The sequence below is a fragment of the Dysidea avara genome, chromosome 6 (assembly GCF_963678975.1).
Source record: "Dysidea avara chromosome 6, odDysAvar1.4, whole genome shotgun sequence".
Taxonomy (NCBI): Eukaryota; Metazoa; Porifera; class Demospongiae; order Dictyoceratida; family Dysideidae; genus Dysidea; species Dysidea avara.
Genome location: NC_089277.1, coordinates 33,132,094 through 33,145,182, shown reverse-complemented (window position 1 = coordinate 33,145,182; position 13,089 = coordinate 33,132,094). Strand labels below are relative to the sequence as shown.

At 37.0% G+C, this 13,089-nt stretch overlaps 1 long non-coding RNA gene across 4 annotated transcripts; it reads left to right on the top strand.

Moving 5' to 3' along the window:
- Window positions 1-797: 797 nt before the first annotated feature.
- Window positions 798-12,866, top strand: LOC136257948 (uncharacterized). Of its 4 annotated transcripts, none has more exons than XR_010702444.1 (9): window positions 798-1,496; window positions 2,061-2,212; window positions 3,375-3,428; window positions 3,564-3,640; window positions 8,749-8,911; window positions 8,963-9,063; window positions 9,777-9,859; window positions 12,508-12,621; window positions 12,676-12,866. It is a non-coding gene; the product is annotated as an uncharacterized lncRNA (long non-coding RNA). The 4 variants fall into 4 exon arrangements; XR_010702442.1 differs by having other exon boundaries at window positions 802-1,496; window positions 12,521-12,621; XR_010702445.1 differs by lacking the exons at window positions 798-1,496; window positions 2,061-2,212; window positions 3,375-3,428; window positions 3,564-3,640 and adding an exon at window positions 7,553-8,625 and having other exon boundaries at window positions 8,760-8,911; window positions 12,521-12,621.
- The last annotated feature ends 223 nt before the right edge of the window (window positions 12,867-13,089 follow it).

Below are 13,089 nucleotides of genomic sequence, written 5' to 3'. Positions count from 1 at the left end.
ATACCGGTAAAGGCACATCCTGTGTACCCGGATACATATATATCCTGCCAAAATACAGCAAAGTTCAATCTAAGAAAACATTTAGAATACATAATTGAATAAACAAATGAATGTTTTAATTTTTTGAGTAATCCTAAGAATGTATAATATTGGTGCTCACGATAATCACAAGCTATTATCATATCACGATAATGAACCACTGCGATACGATTATCACACTATCAATATTATTGTACATCACTAGACTACATGCAGCTGATCCTCTTCTGTTCGCATAATATGTTTATGTACGTTTTGGCTGTTACAGGTTGGGGATATTACCATTGATATTGTATGTTATATGCAATTATGCGTAGATTTTTTTGGTAGTTGGAGACTACTCTAATAGAACAGTCACTGTATAGTTTGGCATTCAAGTATAAAATAATAGTGCTCGTATAACTGATGTACAGTCAAACCTCTCTAATCCTATACTCAATGGGAGAGGTTGTTGGATTTTGAAGTCGCTTCTGTAATCTGACATAGTACAGTGTCTAGAATTATGTCAGATTATGCAGTAAATTACAGGTAAAACACACAATTTCTTTAATTTTAGAATTTGCAAGTATTACAGCTTTTAGAAACTGTTTTCTATACAAAGGTGTTCGTAAATAACATTACAGACTAAATAGGATTCTGGATTATGCAGATGTCGGATTTGAGAGATTCTACTGTGATATACGTACTGAATTGTTAGTATAAACGAAGCAACATGTAAGAATTTTTTTGTACAGGAATTTCTTTGTAGTGGTTTGTGAAGCATGTGGTTTTGTCATATTTGATTGTGGTTAATTTAATGGTCAAACATGTTGTAGCAGGTATTAGTGACATCATCACTACTCTTTTGTCTGTTGTGGTGGTGAATTTATAAACCAATTAAGTTTACTCTACAATTGATATCCCATAATATCAGAGGCTGTAAAGTGTAAAACACTAGTAGGTCCTGTTTAGACTGACCACATTATACCAACATGTTAGTTAGTTCAGGTAGTGGAAAGAATATCAAACAATGTCATTTAATTTCCCAGTATATAGACTGCCTTTTCTAACTACCCATCACCAGCTGGTCTGTGATGTAGTCAACAGTTTTATGTTCTTAATTAAACAACATTACTCTCAATACTCTGTAGCCTTCTTGCTGGTCCCCTAGTTGCATAATCGACCCATACTAAAATATAAGATTTCATGCTGGATTACATTAACAGTTTTTATGCTAACATTGTCACCCCATGTGTCAAAACAGCTTTCTTACATTAATATCTGGACTTTAACCTGCCATTTTTGTAGTCTATCTCCTGTCACTCCTCACGGTACTACTTCACTTGTCCACTTGCTCAGATTTTCTATCTTATTTGGCAGGAAACTCTACAAGTAACCACAAGTACTGGAAGTGGTCTGAAAGGAAATAGATTGATGCATCTTTTGTGTATATTTCATATACATGATTGTTATCCTTGGTAAGTTATACTGACTTGAATTCTTTAAAACTGTTTATCTCATATCTTCTAATGTGGGATTTAATTAGATTATTTTTCCAATATTTTTCTTAATTCCTGTATTTACAGGGTATCTGTTGCCTTTGTCCCTACTGGGTTAGTGGTGAATATAGACTAAGGTTGAGACAAATAGTTCGAAGCTTCGTTCGGTCTCATAACATTTGGATGCTGTTATACTCCACCAAAGCTTCGTTACCATGGATACCAACATGTTAAACCAGTTGCACAAGTATTGTCACTCCTTGTGGAAGCTGCCATTTGCATATTTTTTGATGTAATTGTAGTTAAACAATGGTTATACTGGAGCTTTAACAAAGTGTAGGAGTTTGTGCTACAGTGTACACCCTAAGAACCATCAATTGTGGTCATTAATAGTTGACATGACATTTGTAACAAAGCTTCGAAGCTTCGGTAAAATTTTGAAAAGAAGCTTTGGAGGATGTATTTGTACATTCATTCCAACCCTAATATAGACCATATAGACAATTTAATTCATTAATTTAATGTAATTATTGATATTTACAGTGTAGTTCAACACCCTGAGTGGTCAAGGTGACTGTCAGCAATCAAGATGAAGCTGTGGAAGATTTCAATGTCATCTAAGGGATCATAGAGATTGCCAGTTTGGCTGATTGTAAACATGAGAACATCATGTTGATACTTTGGGTGCTACTAAGGTGTGTTGGTAGCATTAGACCACAACAATTCAATCTCTAGGGTGACACAAAACATCAAAATGACAATTTTCACCATACATCAGGCTGTTGACATGTGGCACAGCAATCATGATGTAACTTAGCTGCTGTTTGACATGTAGCTTATTGTTCAGCCAGTGAAAAATGATAATTTTATTTTACTAAGCTACATACCAACTCTGTACTTGCTGTTTCTGGCCTGAGAAACATAAAATTTAGTTGAGATGACCTTGCAAGCAACTGGTAAGGTAATACATGGAGTGGTCTAAATTAGTTAGACTTCACAGCACAGAGTTAGTGATAGTGATCCACTGATAATCAGATTAGTACTGAATCAGAGCTGATACAGAGGGTAGGACAGGCTCATGTTTATAATAGTGTTGTGCAAGTACTGAAAGTATTTCACATGAGCTGAATAAATAGACCATGAGTGGAGGCCTAAAATGCCTTCAGAGTGATCCAAAGCTCTTCCAACAAGTTTGTATGAAATTTTTAATTTGACTGATTTTTTGGTAACTGATACTATCTGCCAAATGTAGCTCAACTTTGGTTGCGGCTACAGAATTAAGTTTGACGTCGCTTCAGCCCGAGATGTGCTCCTTGTAATCATGCATCAGGGACTTCCCTTAGTCATCCTTTGTGACTCATTTCTTATGCTGTTTAAGTGTTGATGTGTAGTAACATGTCATGGCTTCAGTACTGTTTATAATGAGAATAGTGTGTAATTTCCATAGTAACTGGATTGATTACAGAGACACTTTTCATACTGTCCTTCACTATTAACAGTGTATAACAGGTGGTAGATAACTGATAATGAAGTGAAATAGTCACTCTGTGCTGTTTAGTAAGGAGACATATTCAGTCACACAACAACTAGTTGTTATGATGTGTCTAGTGTCATTCTTTCCTTCTGTTGTGCTCCACCAGTAGTACAAAAGTAAACAGATAAGTATACACTGTATAAAAAAATATCACATTTGAATAGGGATCATAGAAATAAAAAGCAATGAAATAAGATAGGTCATCTACGTACACCTGTTGGTGGCGGTCTAATCAATAGTTATAGACTATTATTTTTTCCTTATCCTGGGTGGGTTACTTGTTGTTATCACTACTAATAGCCACACTGTTATCTAACACACAGGGTAGAAAAGACACACAAAGAGGGACCTGACATTTGATGGAGATGTGTAGCTTGGTAAGCTGTTCTGTCATGTGAAAAGGTGTAGTAGTTTGCTAGTCTATGACAGCATTAGATTTTTGACTGTATCCATATTCAGTCAGGCATTTCACTGCTTTGTAATGTTACAATTCTCCTTGCAATTGATTTCAGCATATCACCTGTCTGAAATAACTGCACAGATGTCTCAATTGCTATGGAGAAAAATTCTTCATTGGAACTTCTTACTGGTGAGTATTAATTTTTGTGTATGTACATGTTGTAGTGTTTGTGGTTTGGTCACAAAGTTTAATCCCAACACCTCACTATCACGAACCTTCCTAAATGACATTAATTTTTTTATGTGTGAATGTCACAAACAATTGATATACATAAGTCATATGTTGAGTAGCTTTGAACCATTGGAGCCACAACTGACAAGGTGGTTTGTACTGTAATTCTGAAGATTTCCAAATCCTTGTAATATGGAGAGAGCATAATATGATCGATAGTTCACTGTGTCACTTATAGCCTTTTTCACAAAGGCAACGTTGTTTCACATAGGGCTGGGATGAATATTGAAATTTATCTTCGAACATTTGAAGCGTCGGTGTTAGGTTTCAAATTACAGGTTTTCTTGTATTTATGCTCATCCTTCTTACGTTTTATCTTTCTAATCCTATTTTATAAGTTTTGGAAAGTTCACAGCAGCAGTACTGAATGACGCAATTGATAGATTGCAAATGGGCATGTCCACTATACTACAATTGTGCATAGGTAAACACCAACTAATATCTAAATGGACATTTTCCATTCACTTTATAAGGTGTACTTGGTGTAGGCAGGTGGAGCATGACAATAGTACAGCTGGGACGTTAATTACAATGAATAAATGCATTAACTAATGCATCAGTGAAGGAATCAGTTTGCCCATGTAACCAATACTGTCAAGCTGTTATGAAGTTTTTAGTTGATACTTTTGGCAGAAAATACATCACTACTATTATGTTACTGTATGATTAGTTTGTGTAGGACAATATTCTTATAAGGAGTAACAGAGGATAAGGTTAAGTAGTAGTGTGACTTCAATCTTACCATATTTAGTAGTATTATTCCAGTCATGTACACTAACCATTAACCAATCAAATCACTTGTTTACATGTTAGCCCCTGTTCATTAAGGACCATCTCCTAAGACCACTTTGTTCTCATGCCGTTACACTATAGGTTGCTATGTTCTTCAATCTTACCATACATATCCGGATCTGTGAAAACCTGGCACAATAGCGCAAGCCTAAATTTCCAGTATAAAACATTGAAAACAATGGGTGAAATACTTGCACATTATTGAAAATTTTTTTTTTAATTATTTGAACGCTTCTTTCTTGGTGAAGGAAGGGACTAATAAAAACCTGGATATCATCCTATTCGCCTACTCATGAGGAGTTGGAAAATCTTTCTTTCGTTGCAGTAGACCCAAGGATACGCAAGTTATGAGCATTTGTTTATGTCACGTCAAAGCAATAGTATGTGATCGATTTTTCTTCACAAATTTCACCTTTGTATGCAGTGAAGAAAGGTGATAGAAGGACAAATATAAATGATTCTCCTATCCATGGCGAACACGATGGTGAAAAATTCACCCCAGTACGACAATTCATTCGTAAGTTAAAACCGTTTTAGTAAGTGCCCATAATTCATTTTCCCTATATACTCCTGTACAAATCGATATTTCTGTTGTTGCTACTTTGTAGGGCTGTAACTCTGACAGTTGTTGGCACATGAGGCTGAAACTTTGCCAGAAGGTACACTTGACTAATTAGATTACAAACATTTATTAAACAGGAATTCGAAATTGCGCTATTATGTTGGGGGGTTTGCAGATCCGGTCACATATTTAGTAGTAATATTCCAGAACAAATAATCAATGAAATTACTTGTTTACAAGTTAGTCTCATAAGAGACCCTGTTCATTAAGGACCATCTCCTCTGAATTAAGACCACTTTATTTTCATACCATTACACTATACGTTGCTATGCTCTTATTAGCCTACCAATTACAGGTTACACTGAGATATTCCATTAGGTACTCAGATATGACCTGTTATGTGATGAAGTGTAGTTTTGTGTTGCACTGATATGCATTTTTTCACATTTACCAATACCGATTATTTGCGTATTCCTGTAACCGATATGTCGATATTAACCGATATTTCTTCAATTCTTCAGAACAGGGGAGGAGGAATATGAAAAATAACAATGCAAGTGAAAAGGCAAGTTTTCAAAAATAATGCAAAAAAAAAAAAAACAATGAAAAAATAACAATGCAAGTTTTCGCTAACCCCTTTCATGCAATAGGAAGCCAAGTAGTTATAAAGCAGCTTATCAAACATTTTAGTGGGATTCCAGGCCATTTATGAAGAGTGATCAACTTATTGCATGGGTGGTCGATAAATTTACACAGCCTGCTATACCCTTGCAGCCATATGTTTGCAAACAAACAAGCCTAAAGTTATACAACAGTTACAGCAAATAAATGTTGTACCACTTACTGCTGCTTTCACTACTTTCTTTACTTTCATCTGTTCATTGCTGTCATTAATGATTGATTGTGGGTTTCTGTTAATCGGCAAATTTTTCTACTTCATAACCGATACCAATACTTGTAAAATTAGCTAATATCAGCTGTTATTGATAATTCAACCGATTATTGGTAGTGTAGTTAGTGATGTACACATGTCATGTGGCTGGTTGTATATAGTGGAGAATATGTGGGGTAGTCCTGTCCCAGGATTTACCTGATCCTCATCACCTTGGTAGTGCACAATTGTCCCTATGTATGTTTCTGTGGTGTGAATACAGCAACCAAAGTCTTCACATTCACTGTGGGTGTGCATGCATGAGTGTATGTGTGTGTCTGTGTGTGCATGCGTGCATGCTTGTGTGTCACTTATTAAATAATAGTTATACAGGCACAATGTGGAGTCTATGAAATTTATAAATCCGAAGGCCCGGGCTGTAGCGCACGAGCAAAGCGAGGGCGCTACTAAGGGCCTGATGGTTTATAAATTTCATAGACTCCACATTGTGCCCGTATAACTGCTTTAGACTCTATTTCACATTACACTCAGATTACTTACCTCATCCATGGCTGTTTCTGCTGTAGGCTCGACGAAAACGGCTGGTTTTCTTGAGATAATACTAGCGCCATGGCAACTATGCATCCTCACGTGACAGAATAATAGCGCTCATTAAATCACTGCACGTGAACAATGCGTAGCGATTGGATAAGCCTAGATTTTGAGCATGTGCATTATTGTGCCTGAAGGCGTGGAGTATATTTGAAAACAAGGTGGAGTATATGAGATTTATTACCCACCCAAAACAGCCTAAATAGAGTCTAAATGTAGGGTGCTTATACAGTGGAAACTCTCATATTAATATGTACATATATACAGCCTAAAAAGTGGGTTATAGTACATATTGAAGTTTGGATGAGATGAAAGCACAAGGAGGAAGTCTAAAGGTTTCTTCTGTCTAACTACCAATTGGTTGCTAAGTGATAATACATTTTTACAGCCCAGGGGAGTGACCATGAATGCTCTCCTCCACTAGCAATAACAACTTTACATTTCTTAGTTGTGGACATTTCTGGAAAATACACTGAATTTTTCATCAGTGTTCAAACAACTGTAATGATTGCATGGGGAGTGAGCGTTATCGTAAGCTTTGATCCATTACTGCATAATGCTAACCACATCGAAGTCATGCACGTCATTGAACACTGATGAAAATATCAGTGTAGTAGTAGTAGTATATACCAGTTTGCTCAAATAAGTACTATACTGTCACTCTGACTCGTACACTCGAGGTTCATGTCTCCAATATATACAAGTACACAGAAAAATTTGGAATTTTCAACTAGAATAGGGACCATAGCACATCAATAAAAAGTACTGAAACAAGCTGGAGTAGTGCACGATATACACAGTAAAACAATAAGAAGTGTTATATCCCTACTGTGCTCATGATACCATAATGGAAATGCACAGTAGGGATATAACACTTCTTATTGTTTTACTGTGATCTAATATCATGCACTACTCCAGCTTGTTTCAGTACTTTTTATCGATGTGTTATGGTCCCTACTCTAGTTGAAAATTCCAAATTTTTCTGTGTACTTGTATGTTAACTTTTTTTTGTAAATAATTATTATGACTGGTGAACCCACGTATACCGCATCTAAAATGGCACCGTGCACCCCAATTATCGTCTGAAAAGTGAAGTATCCATTACACTTCGTTGTCAGCTTTGTTTAACCCGTTACACAGCATTTTGAGTTCGAAAAGCACCTCTGCAATCCACGCATACCAAAAGAAATGGTGCCGCGCGCCCCAGTTATATCAATTATCATCTGAAAAGTGAAGTATCCATTACGCTTCGTTGTCGGTTATGTTCAACCTGTTACACAGCAGTATGAATCAAGAACTGTTTGAAAAGCACCTCTACTATATATCAAAATAGCCACTATGACAAATACGGACGATTTCCGTTATGAAGGGAAGCCATCACGTGCTATTGTCAAATCGACACTTTTCGCTGTCTGCAAAGATGAATGAGACACAAAGGAGGACACTGGTAAGTCCATGAAGAATGCATTGTACATACTGCAGTATGCCAAAAGGCACTTGTCGGGCTGAAGCAATGTTGAGCAGCGAAAAAATCAAGCCCGTAGCCTTAGCCGTTGTCGAGTTACGCTTGTCTGAAGGAATTAGTCAGTCAGTTACTCAGTCAGTCACTAGAAAATTCTGTTAAATAAATTATTTTTAAAATTCCATAGCAACTTGTTGAAAGTGTTGCAACCAATTGCTGTGTTTGTTTGTGTTAGGTTGTTTGTGTGTGGGTGGGTGGTACGTACATGCATACATGTGTGTGCATGCGTTGGTATCACTTATTAAATTTAGGATGCCTATACCTCTCATCTTGAGATGTACATACAGTTCAAATTAGTCAAGTGGCTTGTTAGTGAAGTTAGGATGAGATGAAAACACAAGGGAGAGTCTAAAAGTTGTTATTTACTAGTTAGGTGGCTTGTTTATTCTACGTAGTAATTATACTAAATACCTCTTGATTGCTAGGGTACATTTCACTATACTGTCACAGTGACTTGTACACTCATGATTCATGTCTCCATGATATATTCTCCCTACAAGATGTTATGATGCCATCATGCCATGGTATGATTATATTCTCCTCATATATTGCTGGAGTATTTGTGTATACCAATTATCTGGGATCAACTGTGTGAATATTTGTACATGTGTTTTGGAAGTATGTAACTTAATGATATAATACTGTAGCAATGATCAAGGTGTTGAAGACATTACAAGACAAGGTACAATCACTTGAACTAGAGAGGACAGCTGTTGAAATATAGTTCCAACAAGCTGAACAAAGTAAACAGCAACACTCTGTCTAAACAATTCACCTCAGTGTTGGATCACTTCTAGTGTTCTAATGATGGTAAGTGTGTATATTGTGTAGTGTATGTACAGGATGTGACGTGTCTATTAGGGATCATGTAAAATAGGGATCATGGAGATTTGGGTTTTCCAAAAATCACCCAACACCAGCTTCATGATATCATCCTGGCAGCACCTGGCAGTATTGGTTAGGTACGTAAGTCACACCCCTAGTCTAAGTGCTGTTCCTTAGTTACAACTTTTCTCAGTGTTCTTATATTGTTCTGTTTCTGTTTTTGTAACTACGTACAGTTGTTATCTAGTGAAACTGTTTGTGTTTCAAGCTTTTATGTAATGCTCAAGGAGTTAAACAAGCTAGTAAGCTAGTAAGGTGGTGGCATACTTTGCTCAAAGGTTCTGGTCCCTCTCACTAAACCTGCAAAACTCTGCTTTGCAAGCTGTACTATTAGTGGGTATGCACAAGTGTAACTTGTAGACACCTACAATCAGGTATCAGTTAGCTATAGGATAAACTATTAATGGATATCAATTAAGTGGGAATCAGTACAACACTAGCTCAATTTCTCCATAGGCAACTGTACATTACTCCCCTAAATAACATGGCCATTTTGTACTCATGACATCATTGTGGATAAAGTCCACATATACATGGGAGACGTTAGTGTGTACCTCAATTTGAGGCCAATTAAAAGTGTTGAAGTGTACGTGTTGTCAGCATCAGGTGGCTACATCACCACACCCTTGCTGAAAGTTCACCTACGTACTAAGTCAGAGTGGAACCATCCTTTGAAATTCCTGGCTAAGTGGCCCATGTACAATTATATACAATACACTATGTTTGTTATGTATTGGCATGACACAAATCACAAACATAGTTTTAATGTGATCAGTCTATATTGTTATAGTGTACAGAAGAGGTTGAAGATGATGGAGGACAAGTTACAAGAGAAGAAACACCAGATAGTTATTACATCACTGTAATGAACAGGTATATACTGTATATTGTGTATTGTGTACACATGTGTATTGTGTGTGTATGTACTAGTGTTGAAACCGGGTCGGGTCAACCAGGTCACATTTTCTCCTGGTCATCCAGGTCTGACCTGGTTTACAAATTATCCGGGTCTGACCCGGATGGATCACGCGAGACGTAATTGTCCGTTTGACGACGTGGAAACTTATAAATGGTAATCACGTAGCTCTTTCGTGAGCCACACCCACTTATCACATTACAAACATATGCTCAGCTACACCCATTTATTAGTAAGTGCAGTCTGTAACACAAAACTGTGTCTGTTGCTGTCTGCAAGCTTACGTGGAGCCACGCCCACTAATCGATTATTGTACAAGTTGTATATAGTCTGGTCTTGCAGCAGGGTAAGTACTTTTGTGAGCCACACCCACTTTAATAGATTGGGAAATTGTAATACTAGGTATGCATGAAGCCACACCCAATTGCTGTCTGTAAACTCACAGTAGCTATGTGGAATCAAACCAACTGACTGATTTTAAATTATGAACTTTAATACCGGCTTACTCTATATTACATTACTACTCGTTTACCCAACACGAATCGAACGCTCAAAATGTAGTCTCGCTCGCTCGAGACTACCCAAAACAAAGCTCTTATCACATGCCTTTGCTTTAATTAATCCGGGTCACATCTGGGTCTGACCTGGATTGCTATCCGGGTCAGTGGGTCATCCGTGTCAGCAGTAGTGACCCGGTTTCAACGCTGGTATGTACATACATGACATGCTACTATTTGTATCAGTACTGTATAGTAGGGAGAGTGATGGTTTGTTCCCACCAAACAAACAAACAACTAACAAACTAAACACCATATACAGATGTACACTGTATTGTTCCAGTATATAAATGCATGAAATGGCTTTTTCCCAGTGAGAGTTGCAAAAATCTGTACAGTATAAACTACAACATGCCCAAGAGAAGATTGTTGCTTGCAATTGAAAAGTGGCATTCCAAAGGAATACAGTGTACGTACTTGTGCAAATGTTGCTACTTTCGTATCTCATATTTTTTGTATCCCTGGAAGCATTTATTTTTCAAAAGTGCCTATGGCTTTACCCTGGGTGACCAAGTAAACATAATTCAGCTAAGCATAGGGTGGAGCTATTTTCACTAAATGTCAGGTTGAGGTGGCAAGTTGTGCACTTTGTGGTTTGTACAGAATTTGTTTAAATTTTATGTACTATTACAATGATTGGGTATAAAGGTACAGTAGACAAACAAATACATGGAAGGGAAAACTGAGTAATTTTACAATCTAGTAGTGATCAATTGTTACAACAAATCATCACCTGATGATGTGCAAATTTAATCCTTACATTACCCATACCACTGATATACTGACATTTATGGATTAAATTTAGATAGTGTAAGCCACCAATTAACAGAGCGTTTAATCCTGCCACACGTTCCTTCTCGTCAGAACATTCCTGGAGCATTATTCTTGGCAGATGTATTCCACTTGATTTCATCTTCCTGTGTATATACCAAGTTTGGTGTCAAAAGGTGCTCCTCCTGACCAGTAACAGCTGAAAATGTGAAAAGTTGAAGTAACCATTTATCGGAACAATGGCTCAATCACCAGAACTCCATAGGCTTGTGTGTTTCACTTATCAAACAATAGTGCAAAGCTGGTCATGGCCTTGTGCTGGAACCTCACAAAAATCTGAAAGAAATTCCTGTATGTTTATGAAGGTCTAACTGACATCCATGCAAAATTTCAGCACGTCAGATCACGTAATGTATGAGCTATGATTTTTGTTGTTGTAAAAATGCACACATAAATTGCTTGATAATTGAACACACAATGGTCCTTTAAGGGCTCTACAGTATTTAATAGTGGAACAACCAGCTCCCAATCAATTATACATCCTTCTGTTGGTTCTGTTCTTGATCTCTTGGTGGTTTCTAGATGTCCTGTAGGGAAAGCATGGTGGCATACTTGAACTTCAGTCGTGGAGATGAATATTAGGTTTCTTACACTTCTCAACAGTTGGCTAGATGGCAAGACACTATTTTGGACTACATTCTCATCAATCTCTGCCTTCATTACAGCCGCCATGTCATCATAAGTTATGCCAGTTCAACTGGAAAGTTCGACACTAGCCGTACCATGTTTTTCTGTGGAAGCTCCAGTTACTGCTGGCTTTGATCATGGCTTGTCTTTTTTCCTTTATTGTTTGGTGACTAACAATGAAGTAGAAATTAACAGTAGACTGCCATGGGCTTTCAAAGTGACGAAGAAAAAGTGCTAGGCTGAACTCGCTTCTGAAAACAGCCCCAAATCTACAGCACGGAAGTTATACGAACAGTTAATCTTTGTCCATTCCTTTATCACTAGAATTACAACCTTTAACAAACAACACACTCTTTGTCAACTACGTCTCTTCTTGGTACCACGGAATTCCACCGTTTTATTAGTATAACACCCGTCCGATAACTGAAGCATGTATTTCCGGTAATTGAGCCCATCCGATAAATGGTTGCTTATACACTATTCATAGTATCTATAGTTTCTTCACTTTATTGCAACAGTCCCCACTAGACTGCAAAATATTTTTCCTTCCACTTGTGCTTTACATATATGCAGATGTATTTGTTCATTAGTTGTTGTCCACAGTACAATGGTCATCACTAGCAATAAAAGACACTAAAATCAATTCAATTTCATCAGCACCAACATTGTCACTACCTGCTCAGAAGAAGAGACATAGATGAAAGGTACATGTACATTAACTTTTATGTTTTCCTTCATACTATTATAACACCTTACAGAAGGTCACACACAGACCACATTCTACTCTACTTGTTCCACTACACACTGTAGAGCAAGATGTGCTGTTTCTAGTAAAGAGGCAAATCTACTGCTGGTATATAAACTGTAATGATACAAATATTTTTTCACTTTAAAATAATTGTACGCAACTTTTACTATTTCAATGCTATTATTATTATTCAGAAATAGAGTTTGCAAACTAGTCAATATGTTACTTAGCAATGTCACAAGACAATATCATCACAGGGGAACACCCAGGTGGTTTCATTATGTAAAAAAATTTACACGTAATTGGAATGTTAATCAGAGATCCACCATGAAAAAGGGTCAACAGGACACACTTCATACCCAGTAAAGCATTTTTTTTTAAACATTGCGCCAATATCAGTTTAGTGTTGGGAGTGTATAAACAG